Source organism: Phyllobates terribilis, unplaced genomic scaffold (genome assembly GCF_046119375.1).
Source record: "Phyllobates terribilis strain yellow unplaced genomic scaffold, ASM4611937v1 Scaffold_235__1_contigs__length_3068650, whole genome shotgun sequence".
NCBI classification, from domain to species: Eukaryota; Metazoa; Chordata; class Amphibia; order Anura; family Dendrobatidae; genus Phyllobates; species Phyllobates terribilis.
The window spans coordinates 2,056,286-2,077,451 of record NW_027362995.1 but is presented as its reverse complement, the minus strand read 5'-3'; the positions used below and the strand labels follow the sequence as shown (position 1 = coordinate 2,077,451).

At 44.7% G+C, this 21,166-nt stretch overlaps 1 long non-coding RNA gene across 2 annotated transcripts in view; it reads left to right on the top strand.

Moving 5' to 3' along the window:
* LOC141215268 (uncharacterized) overlaps window positions 1-18,791 on the top strand; it is a 33,507-nt gene extending 14,716 nt beyond the window's left edge. For both annotated transcript variants that reach the window (XR_012284339.1, XR_012284338.1), the window contains exon 3: window positions 17,254-18,791. This is a non-coding gene — a long non-coding RNA (uncharacterized lncRNA). The remainder of the gene's footprint in view (window positions 1-17,253) is intronic.
* The last annotated feature ends 2,375 nt before the right edge of the window (window positions 18,792-21,166 follow it).

Sequence of the window (21,166 nt, the reverse complement as noted above, 5' to 3'; positions counted from 1 at the left end):
AAGATTTCCAGCAGCTCCAGAATCAAGTTGAGCTAGTTCAAAGTAACGGTTCTCCCCGCAGATGATAGAGACCGACAGCATCAGAGATGGAGAGGGTTTATTCTTGTCTAGGACGACCTCTCTGAGCGATCCTAGACACAGGCGTTTCCCGACCTCTCCGGGCAGGAACGGATCCGGTGCTCCTTACTGCCACAGTAGAAGCAGCTCCCCTCGGCACGGCGTGACTCTTGACGGGATTGACCATCTAGGTCTGGTCGACCTGCATAGGCTCGGGTGAGTGCGCCTGGGGAGTAACCGAGGAAGTGACGGGATTCTGGAAGGTAGGAGCAAGGCGAGGAAACCTCCTCTCACGGGTGACCTCTTTGGTACGCTCCTGGAACTGGATGTCAATCCGGGTGGCAAGTGTTATTAAATCATCGAGAGTGGTAGGAATGTCCAGACCGGCAAGTTCATCTTTAATCCGGCCGGATAGACCTTCCCAGAAGATGGACACCAGGGCGTCGTTATCCCAGGCAAGCTCAGAAGCAAGGGTACGGAACCGTATGGCATATTGGCCCACGGTGAGACTCCCTTGACGGAGGCGCAGCAGAGATGAGGCGGATGAGGTCTTTCGTCCTGGTTCGTCGAAGACTTTCCGGAAGGCCGAGAGAAAGGCTGGCAGGTCGGACACCAGGGGGTCTCCTCTCTCCCATAGAGGATTTAGCCAAGCCAGCGCCTCCCCAGTGAGATGGGACATGATGAAGGCCACTTTGGCTCGGTCGGTGGAAAACTGGTGTGCCAAAAGTTCGAAGTGCAGGGTGCACTGGTTAATGAAGGCCCGTGCCTGACCGGGATCTCCACTAAAACGAGGCGGGGCGGAAAGGCGGGGACCGGGAAGGGATGCCATGGTATTGATGGGCAGCGGCGCTGCCGGGGTAGTAGTTGTGCGAGTGGAAGCAGCTCCCGACGAGGCAGTCAGTGTGTCCAGGCGGGAGTGAACACTACACAGGTGGCCCAAGATGGAGTCTTGTTGGGACCTCTGACGGGAAAGTTCATGACATAGGTCCGAGAGCGAGGGAGCTTGGGTGCCACCGGGTTCCATGGCCCGAGCAAACTGTAATGGGTCTGGGAGGTGGAACCTCTGAGCTACTATACAAAGGGACAGTCCTTGTAAGGAAGCGGGTGGCTCCCAGGGTAGGCGGGCAGGTAGTCACGGCAAGTGACAGGAACAGTCTCTGGGTAGAAGGGCAGGAGGTCACGGCAAGTAACGGGAACAGTCTCTTGACAGGCGGGTGGTCACGGCAAGTGACAGCAGGGTAAGAGTCTCTAGACAGGCAGGTGGTCACGGCAAGTGACAGCAAGGTAAGAGTCTCTAGACAGGCAGGTGGTCACGGCAAGTGACGGCAGAGCCTCCAGGTAGGCTAGCAGGCGTGTAGCAGGTGAGCGCTCCCAGGTGAGCAGGTAAGAATCTCTCGGCTGGCTGGCAGGTGGTCACTGCAAGTAACGGCAGAGCCTCCAGGTAGGCTAGCTGGCAGGTAGCAGGTGAGCGCTCCCAGGTGAGCGGGTAAGAGTCTCTCGGCTGGCTGGCAGGTGATCTCAGGCAGGTATCAGGCAGGTGCTTCCTGATCCGCAGGCGGACTGGTCCATAGACAGACTGGCGGATGCAGGTAGACAGACTGTCGGACCGCAGGAATGCAAGCAGGTAGACAGAGCTGGAAAGCAGACTGGCAACGGGACCTGAGGGGTGAAGCAGAGGTGAAAGGCTTTGCAACAACTTTGCTCGGGCACCTCCATTTTGGAGGAGGTGCCTTATATATGGGAGCTCCACCGGCAATTGGCCGGGGACTCCTTAGGACGGCGCGCGCGGCCCCTTTAAGAGAGAGGGAGCGCGCGCGCCCTAAGCACAGTGCCCGGGAAGCGGCGAGCGCTGCCAGCGGGAAGAGGACGCCGAGGACGGAGCAGGGAGGTGAGAGGAACGGCATCTCTGCCTAGCAGGATGCAGGGACGCCGACGCTACAGTCATTACCCTGGAAAGGATGTTCCTTAACATATTTCCCAGGAAAATCCATTTTGGTTTCGCTTTTGTTTTATTGTGAGTCCGTAAAAGTGGCATAATACCTCTGACAACATTGTTGACAGCAGTGACCTGGGAGTCATAAAGGCTTCCAGGGGTCTTCCCCATGCTTTTCCCATGCCATTTGAGCACTGTTCCCATCGATTTGGGCAATTTTTAGGCCCTCTGCAGACCGCTGGGGGGAGCCGCCTAAAAAATGCTCAAGTTTCCCATAGACTTACATTGGGCTCGTTGCTCGGGTTGAGCACCCGAGTATTCCAATGTGCTCGACCCGAGCAACGAGCACCCGAGCATTTTAGTGCTCGCCCATCACTAACATTCATGTCTGTTAATTTCCAAGAAATTTTAACTTTAACCGGTCAGGTTCTCCAATCTGTAACCACATATTTATTGATCCCTTTATACCCTTCTTACAATGCTTTTTTTGGGCTTATTAATTGCTGCCTATGCATAAAATCAGTTTTATAACAGGGCTTGCAATTTGCTAAGTAGTGGGGGACTAGTTGTGGGGGTGTTGTTTTCCCAGACTAATTGTCCCACTAATCACGTTATACCCCTGTGATCATGAGTCACATTATTTACAAGAGCGTTGTTACCACTGGCTCTTTGACATTGCGCAGTAAGACAGGCGTATGCACCCCAACTTTATCAGGGCACAGTGTATTAACTGCAGGCAATGATGACAGGACCCGGCATGCTCAGTGTTCCGATGAAGCCAAGGTGCACACCTGGCTTATTGTGCAATATCAGAGATGCTGAAATTACAAAGAGCTGTTATTGGCACCGCTCTTGCAAATAATGTCACTTAAACCCACAGGGCATGATAACATGATTAGGGGGACTGTGGAACAATTAGTCTAAGGAAAACAACGCCCACCAGACCAGTCACCCATTAGTTATCATATTTCAAGTCCAGTTACAAAACTGATTTCTTGGGTATGCAGCAGCAGATAAAAGATATAAAGGTGTCATTGGATTTAGGTTTCAATGACCTGCATGCCTATATATGTGGTTTGGGCCAGGTTCTTATTATTAAACGATTACCTTTAAAGAGGAACTAGTTACTTCACATTCAAATGACTGAAGATATGAATAAAACATAGTTTCTTTTATTTCTCATCTCCATTGCAGAGATATTTACTTGTAAACTTTACTCCAATTTCCCCTTCAACTAAGGGGGCATTTACTTTTCCCCTGTATGACATTGTCCAATAATATGCAGGAGGTGTCATGCAGAGGATAAAGAGCACACCCCCAGAGAATATCAGAACTGGCTTTCTCTGTATCTGATATAATACAAGTCTAACTAGTTAAAAAAATCTCACTTCCAGTGATTACTATGCAGAGATGTGAGATTCCATATACTGCTCTGCATCCGTCCCAGGCTTTGGGGAATAACTTCCTGGTATCTGGGATAAATGCTGATCGCACACTACAGCTCTAGTCTCACAGCAGCAGGACAGGACTGAGATGAGAGCTGCAGTGTCCGATCAGCACCTGTCACATACAGCGCTCAGCGTTTACCCCAGGTCCTAGGACATTATTCCACACAGCCTGGGATAGATACAGAGCAGTACATGGAATCACACTCCTCCGCTCTCCTCCCCTGCACAGTAATCACCGCTAGTGACAGTTTTGTGACCTGGTTAAAGCTACGGTCTAGTGTTTTGTTTTTTATTTCAGTGCTGGAATGGTGCAACTAAACGAAGGTCCTGGAGTAGTGCTTCAAACACGAGTCTTCTATTACACAGGAAAGGTCAGGTCTTACCTAATCTGGGGGGGGGTTTCTTTTTCCCTCCATGTTGCCTCCAGTTTATGATTGGTCAGCATCATACAGGGGAAAAGGGTAACGCTTCCAGAGACAAATCTCTACTAAGTCCCCTTGGGTGAAGGTCAAATTAACCTATAAAATGTAACAAGTAACAAACCCCAAACTATCTGCTGAGCTTGAGCTTAGGCTTAGTGAGAGGACACTTTCTACAGTTTATGGTCCTGGCAGCTTTATGAAATATATATAGATTTATTTTACATTATACATTTGACACTTTATTATTGATATAATGACTGATGTTGCTATTGTAATGGAAATGTGATAGTGTAAATGTTTTCTACAGTATTATGTGTTTGTGCTGCACTATCGATATGAAAAGCTTGTGACAATTGGAAAGAGACTTGTTACATATTACAATTGGTCTGTTCAATACTATGGCTTCAACAATCCTTTAACTGTAGGTAAATTTTATGTTAATTGATTTTTTTTGGGTTATAGTTTCACTCAGCAGCTATTTTTTCAGAAATAATCTGTTTCAGGTATATGATGACCCGTCACGTGACCCCTCGGGGGTCCACACAGTCTGAAGTGCCCAGGGCCTGGCTATCCGTAACCCACCCCTGGATATATACATTTGAAACCAAAAGTTTCCATACACTATATAAAAAGACACATCTGCATGTTTTACTCAATATCTGACATGAAATCAGAATAAACCTTTCCCGTTTTAGGTCAATTAGGATTACCATCATTTTTAACCCCTTTACTACCCAAGGTGGTTTGCACGTTAATGACCAGGCCAATTTTTACAATTCTGACCACTGTCACTTTATGAGGTAATTACTCTGGAACGCTTCAACAGATCCCCCTGATTCTGAGATTGTTTTTTCATGACATATTGTACTTCATGATTGTGGTAAAATTTCTTCGATATCACTTGCGTTTATTTGTGAAAAAAACGGAAATTTGGCAAAAATTTTGAAAATGTAGCAATTTTCAAAATTTGAATTTTTATGCCCTTAAATCAGAGAGATATGTCACACAAAATAGTTAATAAATAACATTTACCACATATCTTCTTTACATCAGCACAATTTAAGAACCAACATTTTTTTTTATTGGGAAGCTATAAGGGTTAAAAGTTGACCAGCGATTTCTCATTTTTCCAACAAAATTTACAAAACCATTTTTTTAGGGACCACATCATATTTAAAGTCACATTGAGGGGTCTTTATGACAGAAAATACCCAAAAGTGACATTATAAAAACTGCACCCCTCAAGGTGCTCAAAACCACATTCAAAAACTTTATTAACCCTTCAGGTGCTTCACAGGAATTTTTGGAATGTGGAAGAAAAAAATTAATATTTAACTTTTTTCACAAAAATGTTACTTTAGACCCAATTTTTTTTATTTTCGCAGGGGTAACAGGAAAAAATGGACCCCAAAATTTATTGTGCAATTTCCCCTGGGCATGCAGATACCCCATATGTGGGGAAAAACTACTGTTTGGGTGCACGGCAGGGTTCGGAAGGGAAGGAGCGCCATTTGACTTTTTGAATGTAAAATTTGCTTGAATAATTAGCGGACACCATGTTGCATTTGGGGAGCCCCTGATGTGCCTAAACAGTGGAAACCCCCCACAAGTGACACCATTTTGGAAACTAGACCCCTCAGGGAACTTATCTAGATGTGTGATGAGCACCTTGAACCCCCAGGTGCTTCACAGAAGTTTATAACATTGAGCCGTAAAAATAAAATTTTCACATTTTTCCCACAAAAATGTTTTTCAGCCCCCACTTTTGCATTTTCACAAGGGTAACAGAAGAAATTGCACTATGCAGTTTGTTGTGCAATTTCTCCTGAGTTAGCCGATTCCCCATATGTGGGGGAAAACCACTGTTTGGGCGTGCGGCAGGGTTCGGAAGGGAAGGAGCGCCATTTGACATTTTGATTGGAAAATTTGCTTGAATAATTAGAGGATGTGCCCCTGATGTGCCTAAACAGTGGAAATCCCCCACAAGTGACACCATTTTGGAAACTAGACCCCTCAGGGAACTTATCTAGATGTGTGGTGAGCACCTTGAACCCCCAAATCCTTTACAGAAGTTTATAACATGGAGCCGTGAAAATAAAAAAATCTAACTTTTTCCGCAAAAATGATGTTTTAGCCCCAATTTTTTTATTTTCACAAGGGTAACAGGAGAAAATGGACCCCAAAAACTTTTTTGCAATTTCTCCTGAGTACGCCAATACCCCATATGTCGGGAAAATACAGTGTTTGGGAGCACGGCAGAGTTCAGAAGGGAAGGAGCACTGTGTGACTTTTTGAACGCAAAATCGGCTGGAATCGAGAGCGGACGCCATGTCGCGTTTGAAGAGCCCCTGATGTGCCTAAATAGTGGAAACCCCCCCACAAGTGACCTCATTTTGGAAACTACACCCCTCAAGGATTTTATCAAGGGGTATAGTGAACATTTTGAACCCAGAGGTATGACACAGAATTTGATGACATTAGGTCATCATATTGAATAAGTTGTCATTACTCTTGAGTGCAAGTGCTTACTACTTGAGTTTGCATCGGGTACTCAGGTATGCACCATGTATCACGAGTGCTCAAGTGAAATGCTCGAGTCCCCGCCCGCATGTTTCACGGTTATTAGACACTCCAAAAAAAACATGCGGGGATCGCTTGTGCATGGCAGGCAACCCCCGCGAGGTTTTTTTGGCCGCGAAGCATATGGGGCAGAGACTCGAGCACCCACGATACTCAATGCATACCCGAACACCCGATGCAAACTCAAGTATCAAGTAGCGAGCACTTGCGTTCAACACTAGTAACCATATCGTCATCTTATTTATTTATTTTTTTAAAAACCAACCCTAACCCCAACATTAGCACAACCCTAACCCCAACCCCAGCCCTAGTGTTTATTTTTTACGCCGTTCCTAGTGCGGTATAAGTGATTAGACGACCTTATTCTTTGGGTCGGTGCAATTACAGAGATACCAGAATCATATCGGGGTTTTATGATTGACAGCTGTCACACACTAAAAGACACATATTTTGTAAAATCTAGTTTTTGCATCGCCATATTTTGAGAGCTATAATTTTTCCATATTTTGGCCGACAGAGTCATGTGATGGCTTGTTTTTTGCAGGATGAGTTGACGTTTTTATTGGTGTCATTTTCAGGCACGTGACATTTTTTGATCGCTTTCTATTCCAGCTTTTGGGAGGCAGAATAAACAAAACCAACAATTCAGGAATTGTTTTTTTTTTTGATTTTTTTTTATTCTACTCCGCGTGTGGTAAAATTGATAAGTTAGCTTTATTCTTCGGGTCAGTACGTTTACAGCGGTACCACATTTATATTGTTTTTCTATGTTTTTACACAATAAAAGCTATTTTATAGAAAAAAAATATTTTTTTGCATCGCTTTATTCTGAGAGCTATAACTTTTTGATTTTTCGGATGATGGAGCTGTTTGGCGGCTTATTTTTTGCAGGACAAGATGATGTTTTCAGCGGTACCATCTATATTTATATTCGTCTTTTTGATCGCATGTTATTCCATTTTTTGTTTGGCGGTATGATGATAAAAAATGAAGCAAAAAACAATGCTTTATTTTTTTTTTTTACCGTGTTCACTGAAGGGGTTAACTAGTAGGACAATTTTATAGGTCAGGTCGTTCGGACGCGGCGATACCAAATATGTGTACTTTTATTGTTTTTTTTTATTTTCATAATAATATTTATTGATGGGTACATTATATTTTTATTTTTGGTGGATTATTATTATTTTTTTTTTTATATTTTTACAATTTTTTTTTTCACTTTCTGACAGTTTTTTTATTTGTTTACTTTGTCCCACTATGGGACTTTCACTTTTTTTTATTCTGATCGCCGGCATAGCATAGGGATGGAGCACCATCCCTGTGCTATGCAGGCTGCCAGTGCTGCACAGTGAGAAGATAGTTTGGTCATGTACTGCGCATGACCAAAAAATCTTCCTGCTGTCTGGTGACCCGGATGTTGTCATGACGACATCGGGTCGTCATGGCAACATCGGGGAAGCCGCGGCAGACAGCGCTGGAGGCCGGAAGAGGAGGTGAGTATACCGATCACCTCCCCTTAGCCACCGCAATGCTGCGATCGACTTCGATCGCAGCATTGCAGGGGTTAATGTGCCGGGAGCGGTGCGGGACCGCACCCTGCACATAGTACCGGGTGTCAGCTGTGACAATCAGCTGACACCCGGCGGCAATCGCGCCCGCACAGCCTGTGTGCGCGCGCGATCGCCATGACGTACTAATACGGGTCAGTCTCTTAAAGCCCAGGGCACTGACGCGTATTAATACGTCATGGGCTTTAAAGGGGTTAAGAAACACTAAAATGAATCAAGATTAAAAATGTGGTACTCAGTAAGGGTAATTTTTTTCAGACCAAGCAGAGGGAAAAAATTATGGAATCACTCAAGTCTGAGGAAAAAATTATGGAATCATGAAAAACAAACACACAAAAGAACACTCCAATACATCACTAGTATTTTGTTGCACCACCTCTGGCTTTAATAACAGCTTGCAGTCTCTGAGGCATGGACTTAATGAGTGACAAACAGTACTCTTCATCAATCTGGCTCCAACTTTCTCGGATTGCTGTTGCCAGATCAGCTTTGCAGGTTGGAGCCTTGTCATGAACCATTTTCTTCAACTTCCACCAAAGATATTCAATTGGATTGAAATCCGGACTATTTGCAGGACATGACATTGACCTTATGTGTCTTCTTTCAAGGAATGTTTTCACAGTTTTTGCTCTATGGCAGGATGCATAATCATCTTGAAAAATGTTCTATCAAGACACCCTCAATAAAGGAGACCGGATAGTACACCAGGAGACATGGAGGGGGCCGTAGGAGGGCAACAACCCAGCAGCAAGACCACTACCTCCGCCTTTGTGCAAGGAGGAACAGGAGGAGCACTGCCAGAGCCCTGCAAATTGACCTCCAGCAGGCCACAAATGTGCATGTGTTTGCACAAACGGTTAGAAACTGACTCCATGAGGGTGGTATGAGGGCCCGACGTCCACAGATAGGGATTGTGCTCACAGCCCAAAACCGTGCAGGACACTTGGCATTTGCCACAGAACACCAGGATTGGCAAAGTCGCCACTGGCGCCATGTGCTCTTCACAGATGAAAGCAGGTTCACACTGAGCACATGTGACAGACGTGACAGAGTCTGGAGACGCCATGGAGAGCGAACTGCTGCCTGCAACATCCTTCAGCATGACTGGTTTGGCAGTGGGTCAGTAATGGTGTGGGGTGGCATTTCTTTGGAGGGCCGCACAGCCCTCCATATGCTCGCCAGAGGTAGCCTGACTGCCATTAGGTACCGAGATGAGATCCTCAGACCCCTTGTGAGACCATATGCTGGTGTGGTTAGCCTTTGGTTCCTCCTAATGCAGGACAATGCCAGACCTCATGTGGATGGAGTGTGTCAGCAGTTCCTGCAAGATTAAGGCATTGAAGCTATGGACTGGCCCGCCCGTTCCCCAGACCTGAAACCGATTGAGCACATCTGGGACATTATGTCTCGCTCCATCCACCAACGTCACACGTTGCACCACAGACTGTCCAGGAGTTGGCGGATGCTTTAGTCCAGCTCTGGGAGGAGATCCCACAGGAGACCATCCGCAACCTCATCAGGAGCATGCCCAGGCACTGTAGGGAGGTCATACAGGCACGTGGAGGCCACACACAATACTGAGCCTCATTTTGACTTGTTTTAAGGACATTAAAGTTGGATCAGCCTGTAGTGTGTTTTTCCACATTAATTTTGGGGGTGACTCCAAATCCAGGCCTCCATTGGTTAATAAATTTGATTTCCATTGATGATTTTTGTGTGATTTTGTTGTCAGCACATTCAACTTTATACAGAACAAAGTATTCAATGAGAATATTTCATTCATTCAGATCTAGGGTGTTATTTGAGTGTTTTTTGAGCAGTGTATATATACACAGACACAAATACATATATATTTGTCATATCTCCAACTCTGCAGACCACATGCTGCTTTTGCATTTGGCAGGCTCTGACCAGACAGTATGGAGATGAATGAGGGAGACCAAAGTTCAAAACTAAACTTTTCAACACTTTATGAATGCTTCTTCTGCATTATGCAGAGTCAGGAACTTTACGGTTACATGTAGCGGTACATAACTTTGTTACAAGCTACAACAGTCCAGTAAACTATTATGGGAAGGCCCATCATTCCTTGTGGGGACCATACAGGTTGAGATGTGTCGCTACGGCCCCTCAGACCTACTCTCAGCTCCCAGTTGATTTGTGAGGACCTCACTGGCTGAGGTGCATCGGTACGACTCCTCACTAGTAATGTGAAAGTCCATTCGATGAGGGCCACATACTCCTTTCTATGTCACTGGATCTTCAGTTCTCCATACTGTGGCTTCCTCTCTAGTATAGACAATTGATTGCTTAAGATATGGAATCCTTCCTTAACTTAATCTTCTTTAAATAGGCCTACTGTCCACTCAGGGCAAAGTTCTGTACCATCTAAGTAGGCCTCCTGGCCCGAGTTAAGGACCTTGTCCTGCTCTTTGTCTCCACTATGCTCCCTGCCTGGAATCCAGATTCACACTGCCATTATATCTTTGCTTTCCTTCAGAACATACTATTTGATGTCTCCCTCCTGCACACAACACCATATCAATTCAAGTCTGCAACCAGATGGACTGAATGAACTGACTGAACTCACTTATCCCTGATCTGACTCATCACCAGGAAATTGTTCTCATGTGTGCCCATCTAGCCCAGAATGAGGGCTCCCAGACAGTATGATTGCCCCCACAGACACTACAAAGTATGATTGCCCCCCCCCCCAATTACTGATATTAAAAAACAAAACCACACACACATTACTCAACCAACCCCTTTCCGGAGATGCGCTGCTCCAGTCTGTGCAGTGTGAGTACTGAGGCTCCGTACTACAGGATGATGTAGTGACGTCTTTGTGCCTGCAGTGCACGGAGCCTCAGACTCACAGGTGAAGGCTGAATGGCGGATCGGGGAGCTTTCAACTTCCTGATTTACTATTCTAATCAATGGTATCACCGTCACGGGAATGTGGATATCACTGAAATTGTGATGATGGGTAAGGAGAGCATGCTCGGTGCTGAGCCTTCTCAATTCATGGGCACCATTGCGGCCGCAAGGACTGCCACTATGGATGATACGGCCCTGCTACCTATTGTGTGGCAAATATCTCATAGGTCCTGGGTTCATTAGTATCTGCACCAAGAATGGGCTCAGTGAGTATTTATTCATTAGCTGTGGGGTAGTAGGTGGGGTGGATGGTACCATATTGTGTGTGTAGGGGGCAATACTGTGGGAAAACCCCTCTAAAATGAAATCTTAAACCTTTTTTACATATATGCATTGAAAACTGGACTAACAATATATTATATAAATATATATATACTAGCAAAATTACAAGCTCAATGGCTTTCTGTGGATGTATATAAACAGATGTACACAATGATGCTGCTGAATAATTGATACAGTCACTACCTTACCCTACCCCATACCTAAACAAAGCAGATACTGCCTAGCTGCGGAGGTTGGCACCCTAAGGGACGATAATGGTGCCCCCGCTCACTGGTGGCTGTACCTCAGAAACCCTAGTTAACTGTGATATACACTACCGTTCAAAAGTTTGGGGTCAACCAGACGATTTTGTGTTTTCCATGAAAGCTCACACTTTTATTTATCAAATGAGTTGCAAAATGATTAGAAAATATAGTCCAGACATTGACAAGGTTAGAAATAATGATTTTTATTTGAAAGAATAATTTTCTCCTTCAAACTTTGATTTCGTTAAAGAATGCTCCCTTTGCAGCAATTCCAGCATTGCAGACCTTTGGCATTCTAGCTGTTCATTTGCTGAGGTAATCTTGAGAAATTTCCCCCCATGCTTCCTGAAGTCCCTTTCACAAGTTGGATTGGCTTGATGGGCACTTTTTGCGGACCATACGGTCAATCTGCTCCCACAACAGCTCAATGGAGTTGAGATCTGGTGACTGCGCTGGCCACTCCATTACAGATAGAATACCAGCTGCCTGCTTCTTCCCTAAATAGTTCATGCATAATTTGGAGGTGTGCTTTGGGTCATTGTCCTGTTGTCAGATGAAATTGGCTCTAATCAAGCGCTGTCCACAAGGTATAGCATGGCGTTGCAAAATGGAGTGATAGCCTTCCTTATTCAAAATCCAATTTACCTTGAACAAATCTCCCACTTTACCAGCACCAAAGCAACTCCAGACCATCACATTACCTCCACCATGCTTGATGGCGTCAGGCACTCTTCCAGCATCTTTTCAGTTGTTCTGCGTCTCACAAATGTTCTGTGTGATCCAAATACCTTAAATGTTGATTTGTCTGTCCATAAAACTTTTTTCTAATCTTCCTGTCTAATGTCTGTGTTCTTTTGCCCATATTAATCTTTTCCTTTTATTAGCCACTCTCAGCTATGGCTTATTCTTTGCCAATTTGCCCTGAAGGCCAGCATCCCGGAGTCGCCTCTTCACTGTAGACGTTGACACTGACGTTTTGCGTGTACTATTTAATGAAGCTGCCAGTTGAGGAGCTGTGAGGCGTCGATTTCTCAAACTAGAGACTCTAATGTACTTGTATTGTTGCTCAGTTGTGCAGCGGGGCCTCCCACTTCTCTTTCTACTCTGGTTAGAGCCTGTTTGTGCTCTCCTCTGAAGGGAGTCGTACACACAGTTGTAGGAAATCTTCAGTTTCTTAGCAATTTCTCGCATGGAATAGCCTTCATTTCTAAGAACAAGAATAGACTGTTGAGTTTCACATGAAAGTTCTCTTTTTCTGGCCATTTTGACAGTTTCATAGAACAAAGAAATGTAATGCTCCAGATTCTCAACTAGCTCAAAGGAAGGTCAATTTTATAGCTTCTCAAATCAGCCAAACCGTTTTCAGCTGGGCTAACATACTTGTGCAAGGGTTTTCTAGGGTTTTCTAAACATCCATTAGCCTTCTTACACAGTTAGCAAACACAATGTACCATTAAAACACTGGAGTGGTGGTTGTTGGAAATGGGCCACTATACACCTATGTAGATATTGCAATAAAAACAAGACGTTTGCAGCTAGAATAGTCATTTACCACATTAACAATGTATAGAGTGTATTTCTGATTCATTTAATGTTAGTTTCATTGAAAAAAAAATGTGCTTTTCTTTCAAAAATAATGAAATTTCTAAATGATCCCAAACTTTTGAATGGTAGTGTATATAAAAAAATACACAGACACATTAAATAGAAACAGATATATCTCAAGGTATATATAAAGGAAAGGGTATGGTACTCATCAGAGAATGTTTCAATAATCCGCCTCATTGTGTTTCCCCAACAGGTTCATCAGGCGGCTTGATACAAGGATGATAATTCATGATGTTCAGCATAGTGTGCCTAATAGCCAGGTGTCCATGTATAAATATCCCACTTCATCCAAAAACCCCTCCCAAGACTAGGAGACCCATTCCCATTCCTAAAGGTGAAATGTCATAGGATATACAGAATGGAGTCAGTCTACAATAATGTACTGCACCTGCGCTACTTCTCATGAGCTAGAGGTCCTATAATGTCCATCCCCTAGTGTGCATGTCCGGAAGTGACATGGTTTACACTGAAACGCCAGATAAACTGATTGCCGCCGCGCCACTCGTACCCGTGACTGCGCATTCCCGGAGTTATGTGTTCCACACCGCAGAGCATAATGGCCTATATGTGTCCGCTACCCTTGTCAGTAGATAAAGTAACATACGATTAGAGGGTATGTGTTTGTCTGTGCGTTACATCCAGCTAAGCTAACTCAATGGTCTCAAACATGCGGCCCGCGGGCCCCATGCGGCCCCTGAGGCGGGCATCTGCGGCCCGCGGTGCACCACATGTCTGACCCTAGCAGAGAGGAGGAGTGCGCCGCTCCGTAGTGGCTGTGGCCCTGCGTTATGACATCCCTCTGGCGCAGCGTGATGACATCACACCAGCGCACAGAGAGCGGAGGTGTGACTTCCACCCCCATTGCTGGATTTTTCAGGTGACATACGCTGTGGCTGTACGTGTACAGCAAGATGATAGCGCCGGCTCACATGCAGAGTCGACACTATCATCCGCTGAGGTAAGCTGTACATCACAGCTGACAACCTACTTTAACGGCCACGATTGGTATTAACACCGATCGCGGCCGTTTAACCCTTTAGATACCGCCATCAATTGTGACAGCGGCATCTAGATGGCTTTTTCAGGGGAGGGGCTTACTCATAAGCCTATGGTAACCTGAGGCCAAGTAATGGCCTTTGGGTTAGCCATCTTTGGGGCCTGGAATATGCTGGGTCCTACATGCAAACTGTCAATATAAGACAGACAGACCTAATATTCTGCAGTACAGAAGTATTGCAGGATATTAGATCAGTGACTATAAAGTAAAAGTTAAAGCTAAAAAAAAAAAATCTAAATAAAATATGAAATAAAAGTATTCTGCTACTAAACTTGAAAGTGAAAAAAAAGTCCACATTTGTGGTATAAATCTGTACCATATCCCTGCCTTCACATTAAGCTCAATGTCCCCATCGGGACATGCGTCCGGACCCCCCCACAAAACGGGATTCAGACATATGTGCCTATGGGGCCATATACTGTAATGGTGCCGACAGAGCGAACGTGCGTTCTGCTGGCATCACTTTCGGAAGTGTACACATACTGGAAGCAGACATTCAGATGCAGTCTATTATGTCTGAGTGTCCGCCTCCTGTAGGCGTGCACTCCCGAAAATTATGCAGAGCGCACGTTTGCTCTGCCGGCATCATTACAGTCTATGGCCCTGTAGGCACAAATATTCGTATCCCGTTTACTTGCAGGGTTCGAACGTATGCTCCAACGGGGACATTGAACAAAAGCGTTTTTGCAGCGTTTTTCACCCATAGCAATATGAAAGTGGGAAAACACTGATTTTGCAGTTTTTTTGGCGAATAAAACTGACTTTATTAAATGTACTGTAGATTCCTATAATCTCCACCAAAAAACGCCACAAAACCTGTTTTTTAGGCCGGTTTCGCATATATTTCCGTTACCGGAGATATCCGTTTTACATGTTGCATCCGTGTGCGCCCATGTGCTGCATCAGGATCACACATACCGGCACCAGGGAATCAGCGTACAGCTAGCGCTGTTCCCAAGCGCCAGGTGCTGAACGCTGCCCTCATCATGATTCCTTGCCTGCGCTGCAATCAGCACCAGCAGGGACAAGGATGAGGGTAGTGGTAGTGTCTTCTCCCGCTGTGTCCCTGTGTAAAACTAAGAATAAAACAATAAAATCCATATACTCACCTCTCCTAGGTGTCCCCCGCTGTAATCCTCTGATACTGAGGAGCCGGGGAGAATGAGTGGCTCCAGAGCTGAGCTCAGAAGCTGTGTCCTGTCACTCACTGAGCGCAGCTCTGGAGTCGCTCATTCTCTCCTGCTCCTTGGCAGCATCAGTCAGAGGATTACAGCGGGGGACACCTAGGAGAGGTGAGTATATGGATTTTATTATTTTTATAGGTGGACACTGCGAGATCAGACACTACTACTGTCATCATTGTCCCTGCTGGTGCTGATCGCAGCGCCGGCAGGAAACCATGATGAGGGCAGCATTCAGCACCCAGCGCTAACTGTAGCGCTGATTCCCAGGCACCGGTAAGTGTCACACGGATGACACACGGATGTCATCCGTGTGGTACATTTTGCGGACCGTGCATCTGCATAAAAACAGACATGTGTGGAAACACACTGAGATGTGCACAGACCAATTCATTTGAATGGGTCTACCTGTATCAATGTCTCCAGCACTGGAGATACTGACATGTGAAAGAGCCCTTATAAGCAAGAGCAAATTTTGGTTGCAGAAAAAACACTGCAAAAAAGTAATGTGTGATCATAGCCTTATGATGAATAAAAAATAATAAATGCACCAAAAATGTAGCTTTTCCATCATACTGACAGAAAGTAGAATAAAAAATTATCAAAAAGCCATATACCAAAAATGGTATAGCTGAAAACGTCAGATACAGGAATAATCTGCAGGTAAATAGTGTTACAACGTTTCCTGGCAGCTTTACTAAAAGTTCAGCTACTGGGAAACTGAACTATATTTCTTTCAAGAGCCATCGGCTTTCAGTCATGCATGGAGTTTCTTAAGCCTGCTTACTACACTATGAGTAGTTGCTGTAAGCACGCTCCAGCACTTGGATTGCCAGCTCAGTGTGCAGCACATCTGTGCGGAGAAAATCAAAAGTTCTGGGGCGTGCTTACAGTATAGTGAGCAGTGCTGTGAGCGATGAATGTAGCTTCTATGACTGAAAGCCCATAGCTCCCGGGAGGAAATAAGTTAATTCTTTCCTGGTAGCTGCACTTACAGTAAGACGCCATGTAGCATTGTAAAGATATTTACCTGCAGATTGACTCTATATCTCCAGGTAAATAGCGTTTTCTGACATTACAGGTTCTCTTTAATATTGACATGTATGGCATTGCTATGGTGAGAAACTACATAAAGAGATTCTGCAGGACTTAAAGGGATTGTCCATTGCTTTTATATTGATGGGCTATCCTTTATAATGGCTGCAACTGGGTAATGCAAATCTACGCCTATTCAATAAGAGTGGATATGAAGGGCTCAGCCGTGGCCACTATGCAGTTGATAGAGCTGTGTAGTTCCGCTCCGCAAGTGAGCACATACCACGGGCACCGGGAACTGCTGATCAGTGGGGGGAGCTGGATGTTGCATCCCACTGATCAGATATCGATCACCTGTCCTAATGATAGGCCATCAAAATAAAATTGTCTGACAACCCCTTTAATGATTAAATGGCCACTTCATTGAATAAACCAGTGATATGAGATCAGTGGGGTGCGGGCGCCCGGCACATCCCTTTATCAGCTGAAAACTGCTCAGGCCGTGAACTAAGCAATGTATGGGCAGAACACAGCAGCCTCATATATGGCTGACGCCCCTTTCACATTGTGTTCTTCCCCATGTTTGTTGGTCCCGTCGGGGCTTATGTACGAACCAATATAAAATGGGATTTGGACGTATGTGCCGACGAGGCCATAGAATATATAATGGTGCTGACAGACTCAATGTGTGCTCTGTCGTGCATCATTTTCGGGCGTATACACCTACTGGACACAGTCTACTATGTCCGAGTGTCTGCCTCAAGTAGGCGATGCACGACAGAGCGCATGTTCGCTCTGCCAGCACCATTATAGTCCATACTCTGCATACGCCCGCAGACTATGATGCATTTCTATGGGAGCAGGACGGAGTTGCTAACAGACATATTTTTCAATACACAGAGCACCAGTTTAACATCATAAATGGCATCGTCATCAAAAAAGCGCAAGATTGCTGATGAAAAAGGAATATTTCATGAAAAGTGGGAAAACTTATATTATGTTACGGAGGTCGGAGAGAGCCCAGAGTCTGATTTGTCTTCATTTGTCGCAGCTTAAGGACTACAATGTGCGTCGTCATTACATGACGCAGCATGGAGGACAGCATGGAGCAATGTCTGGCAAACCGAGAGGAAAAGCTTCAGCAGCTGAAAGCGTCTCTTCAAAAACAGCAAAACTTCTTCCCAAGTATTAACGGGTCAAGTGAAGCTTCTGGAAAAGCGAGTTACTCAGTAACATGATAGCAAAACATTCACGACCATTTACTGAGGGTAACAGATACTCCATACTGTGCTGTGTTCATTCGTGGGGTTGATGAAAACCTAAACATAACCCAGGAATTATTGGATTTATTACCAATGAAAGGCACAACGACCGGTCGGGACATTTTTAAAGAACTTGAAGGTTGTATTAACCCAGCAGGACCGCCATGGGATAAACTGGTGTCTGTGGTAGCGGATGGGGCACCAGCAATGTGTTCTGAAAACATTGGTGTTGTGGGATTATTGAAAGCAAAACGAAGCCAGCGTTCATTGTCAGGTCCTTTCAGTGCTATACACCGCATTCTGCATCAGGGGGCGCTGTGCGGAAAAAGTCTACAAATGAAAGAAGTTATGGACTTTGTGCTTAAGACTGGTAACTTTATACGGGCAAGAGGTCTTAACCATAGGCCGTTCACTTCATTCCTGTCTGATATGGACAGTGAATATGGAGACTTGCTGTAGCATACCGAGGTCAGATGGTTGAGTCGGTGAAGAGGGTTGGAATGATTTTTTGCAATGAGACAGGAGATAGATTTTTATGGCGCTGAAAGATAAAGACGCTTTCCAACTTTCCTTCCCAGCTTTTCTATCTGACTTAGTGTTTCTAACAGATGTCACAGAACACCTCAACGCACTCAACTTGAAGCTCCAGGGCCCAAAGCAGATGATTACAATGATGATTGCTGGTATAAAAGCAATCAGATGTAGCTGTCTATGTGGCCCAGCGGCTGCAGTCTGGCAATTTGGCTCATTTCTCAGCTATGCAGTCGCTGGTACGAGCGGAACCCGAACGCTTGAACTACTCTTCCAATATAATTTCTCAGTTACTACAAGAGTTTGATAGACGTTTTCATGGGTTTCAGGATCTTGAAGCTGAATTTACACTCTTTGCCACTCCGTTTGCGGTAGACATTGCTTGTGTTTCAGAAGATCTGCAGATGGAGATTGTGGACTTGCAATGCAACGCTGTTCTTAAACAGAAGTATATGGACATTGCTGTTCCAGATCTCTATAGGTTTGTCGCACGAGAAAAATTTCCAAATCTTCTTAAAGCCGCTGCCAGGATCATGGCCATGTTCGGAAGTACATACGTACAGTACAGACGAAAAGTTTGGACACACCTTCTCATTTAAAGATTTTTCTGTATTTTCATGACTTTGAAAATTGTACATTCACTCTGAAGGCATCAAAACTATGGATTAACACATGTGGAATTATATACTTAACAAAAAAGTGTGAAACAACTGAAAATATGTCTTATATTCTAGGTTCTTCAAAGTAGCCACCTTTTGCTTTGATGACTGCTTTGCACACTCTTGGCATTCTCTTGATGAGCTTCAAGAGGTAGTCACCGGAAATGGTCTTCCAACAATCTTGAAGGAGTTCCCAGAGATGCTTAGCACTTGTTGGCCCTTTTGCCTTCACTCTGTGGTCCAGCTCACCCCAAACCATCTCAATTGGGTTCAGGTCTGGTGACTGTGGAGGCCAGGTGATCTGACGTAGCACCCCATCACTCTCCTTCTTGGTCAAATAGCCCTTACACAGCCTGGAGGTGTGTTTGGGGTCATTGTCCTGTTGAAAAATAAATGATGGTCCAACTAAACGCAAACTGCATGGAATGGCATGCCGCTGCAAGATGCTGTCGTAGCCATGCTGGTTCAGTATGCCTTCAATTTTGAATAAATCCCCAACAGTCTCACCAGCAAAGCACCCCCACACCATCACACCTCCTCCTCCATGCTTCACGGTGGGAACCAAGCATGTAGAGTCCATCCGTTCACCTTTTCTGAGTCGCACAAAGACACGGTGGTTGGAACCAAAGATCTCAAATTTGGACTCATCAGACCAAAGCACAGATTTCTACTGGTCTAATGTCCATTCCTTGTGTACTTTAGCCCAAACAAGTCTCTTCTGCTTGTTGCCTGTCCTTAGCAGTGGGTTCCTAGCAGCTATTTTACCATGAAGGCCTACTGCACAAAGTCTGCTCTTAACAATTGTTGTAGAGATGTGTCTGCTGCTAGAACTCTGTGTGGCATTGACCTGGTCTCTAATCTGAACTGCTGTTAACCTGCGATTTCTGAGGCTGGTGACTCGGATAAACTTATCCTCAGAAGCAGAGGTAACTCTTGGTCTTCCTTTCCTGGGGCGGTCCTCATGTGAGCCAGTTTCTTTGTAGCGCTTGATGGTTTTAGCAACTGCACTCGGGGACACTTTCAAAGTTTTCCCAATTTTTCGGACTGTCTGATCTTCATTTCTTAAAGTAATGATGGCCACTCGTTTTTCTTTACTTAGCTGCTTTTTTCTTGCCATAATACAAATTCTAACAGTTTATTCAGTAGGACTATCAGCTGTGTATCCACCAGACTTCTGCACAACAAAACTGATGGTCCCAACCCCATTTATAAGGCAAGAAATCCCACTTATTAAACCTGACAGGGCACACCTGTGAAGTGAAAACCATTTCCGGTGACTACCTCTTGAAGCTCATCAAGAGAATGCCAAGAGTGTGCAAAGCAGTCATCAAAGCAAAAGGTGGCTACTTAGAAGAACCTAGAATATAAGACATATTTTCAGTTGTTTCACACTTTTTTGTTAAGTATATAATTCCACATGTGTTAATTCATAGTTTAGATGCCTAAGTGTGAATGTACAATTTTCATAGTCATGAAAATATAGAAAAATCTTTAAATGAGAAGGTGTGTCCAAACTTTTGGTCTGTACTGTATAAGAACAGTTTTTCTCTTCAATGAAGCTTAACAAATCAGCATTATGGTCAAGACTTACAGATGAACATCTTCGTGCAACATTGCGATTGGCCGACACTCATGATTTCAAGCCCAATCTTGACATTCTCGTATCTGGCAAATGCTGCCAACTGAGCAGCCAGATTGAATTCTGCGACACTTGAAGTGGAAAACTGGATTGTTAAAATAAGCATGTGGAGTAAGCCGGCAAATTTCCGTTAAGTTTAAACCTAGCAGTATTATAGTAACGTAATGGAGAATTGTTATAGTAGTTCAAATAGATAATTGTTTAACAATAATTTTGTACTGTATTAAATTTGAAAGGAATGCGGCCCGCCAGCTTACAATTTTTTTTTAAGTGCGGCCCATTTACTCTATCGAGTTTGAGACCCATGTACTAGTGGAAGTCACGAGTGCAAGGGTTCATGGGCGCCAGTAGTGGAAGACATAGTGCGCGAAACCCAAGAACAAGTAAGCAGACCGGCTGATCAGCACTGCAGTGCTGAGGCCGAGTTATGGCGAAATAGGGAGCGACAGTGCGCCTCACCAGTCCTGGAGTATATTACAGAGGAAGGATACTGTGTGGAAAATGCTTCATACTGTAAAGGAAACGTCCAGAACACTTTGTGCCCCCCGATATCCCTTGTATGCCGGGACGTTGCTAGGGTCCTAAAAGATCAGGGGCCAAAGCCCCAAAGTAGGTGTTTCCCCATACAACCTCCCCGCCACTTAAAAGACAACCTATACATATATAATTACAGTACACCATTGTTGCTAACTTAAAATACACAACTGAAAGACCAATATTCC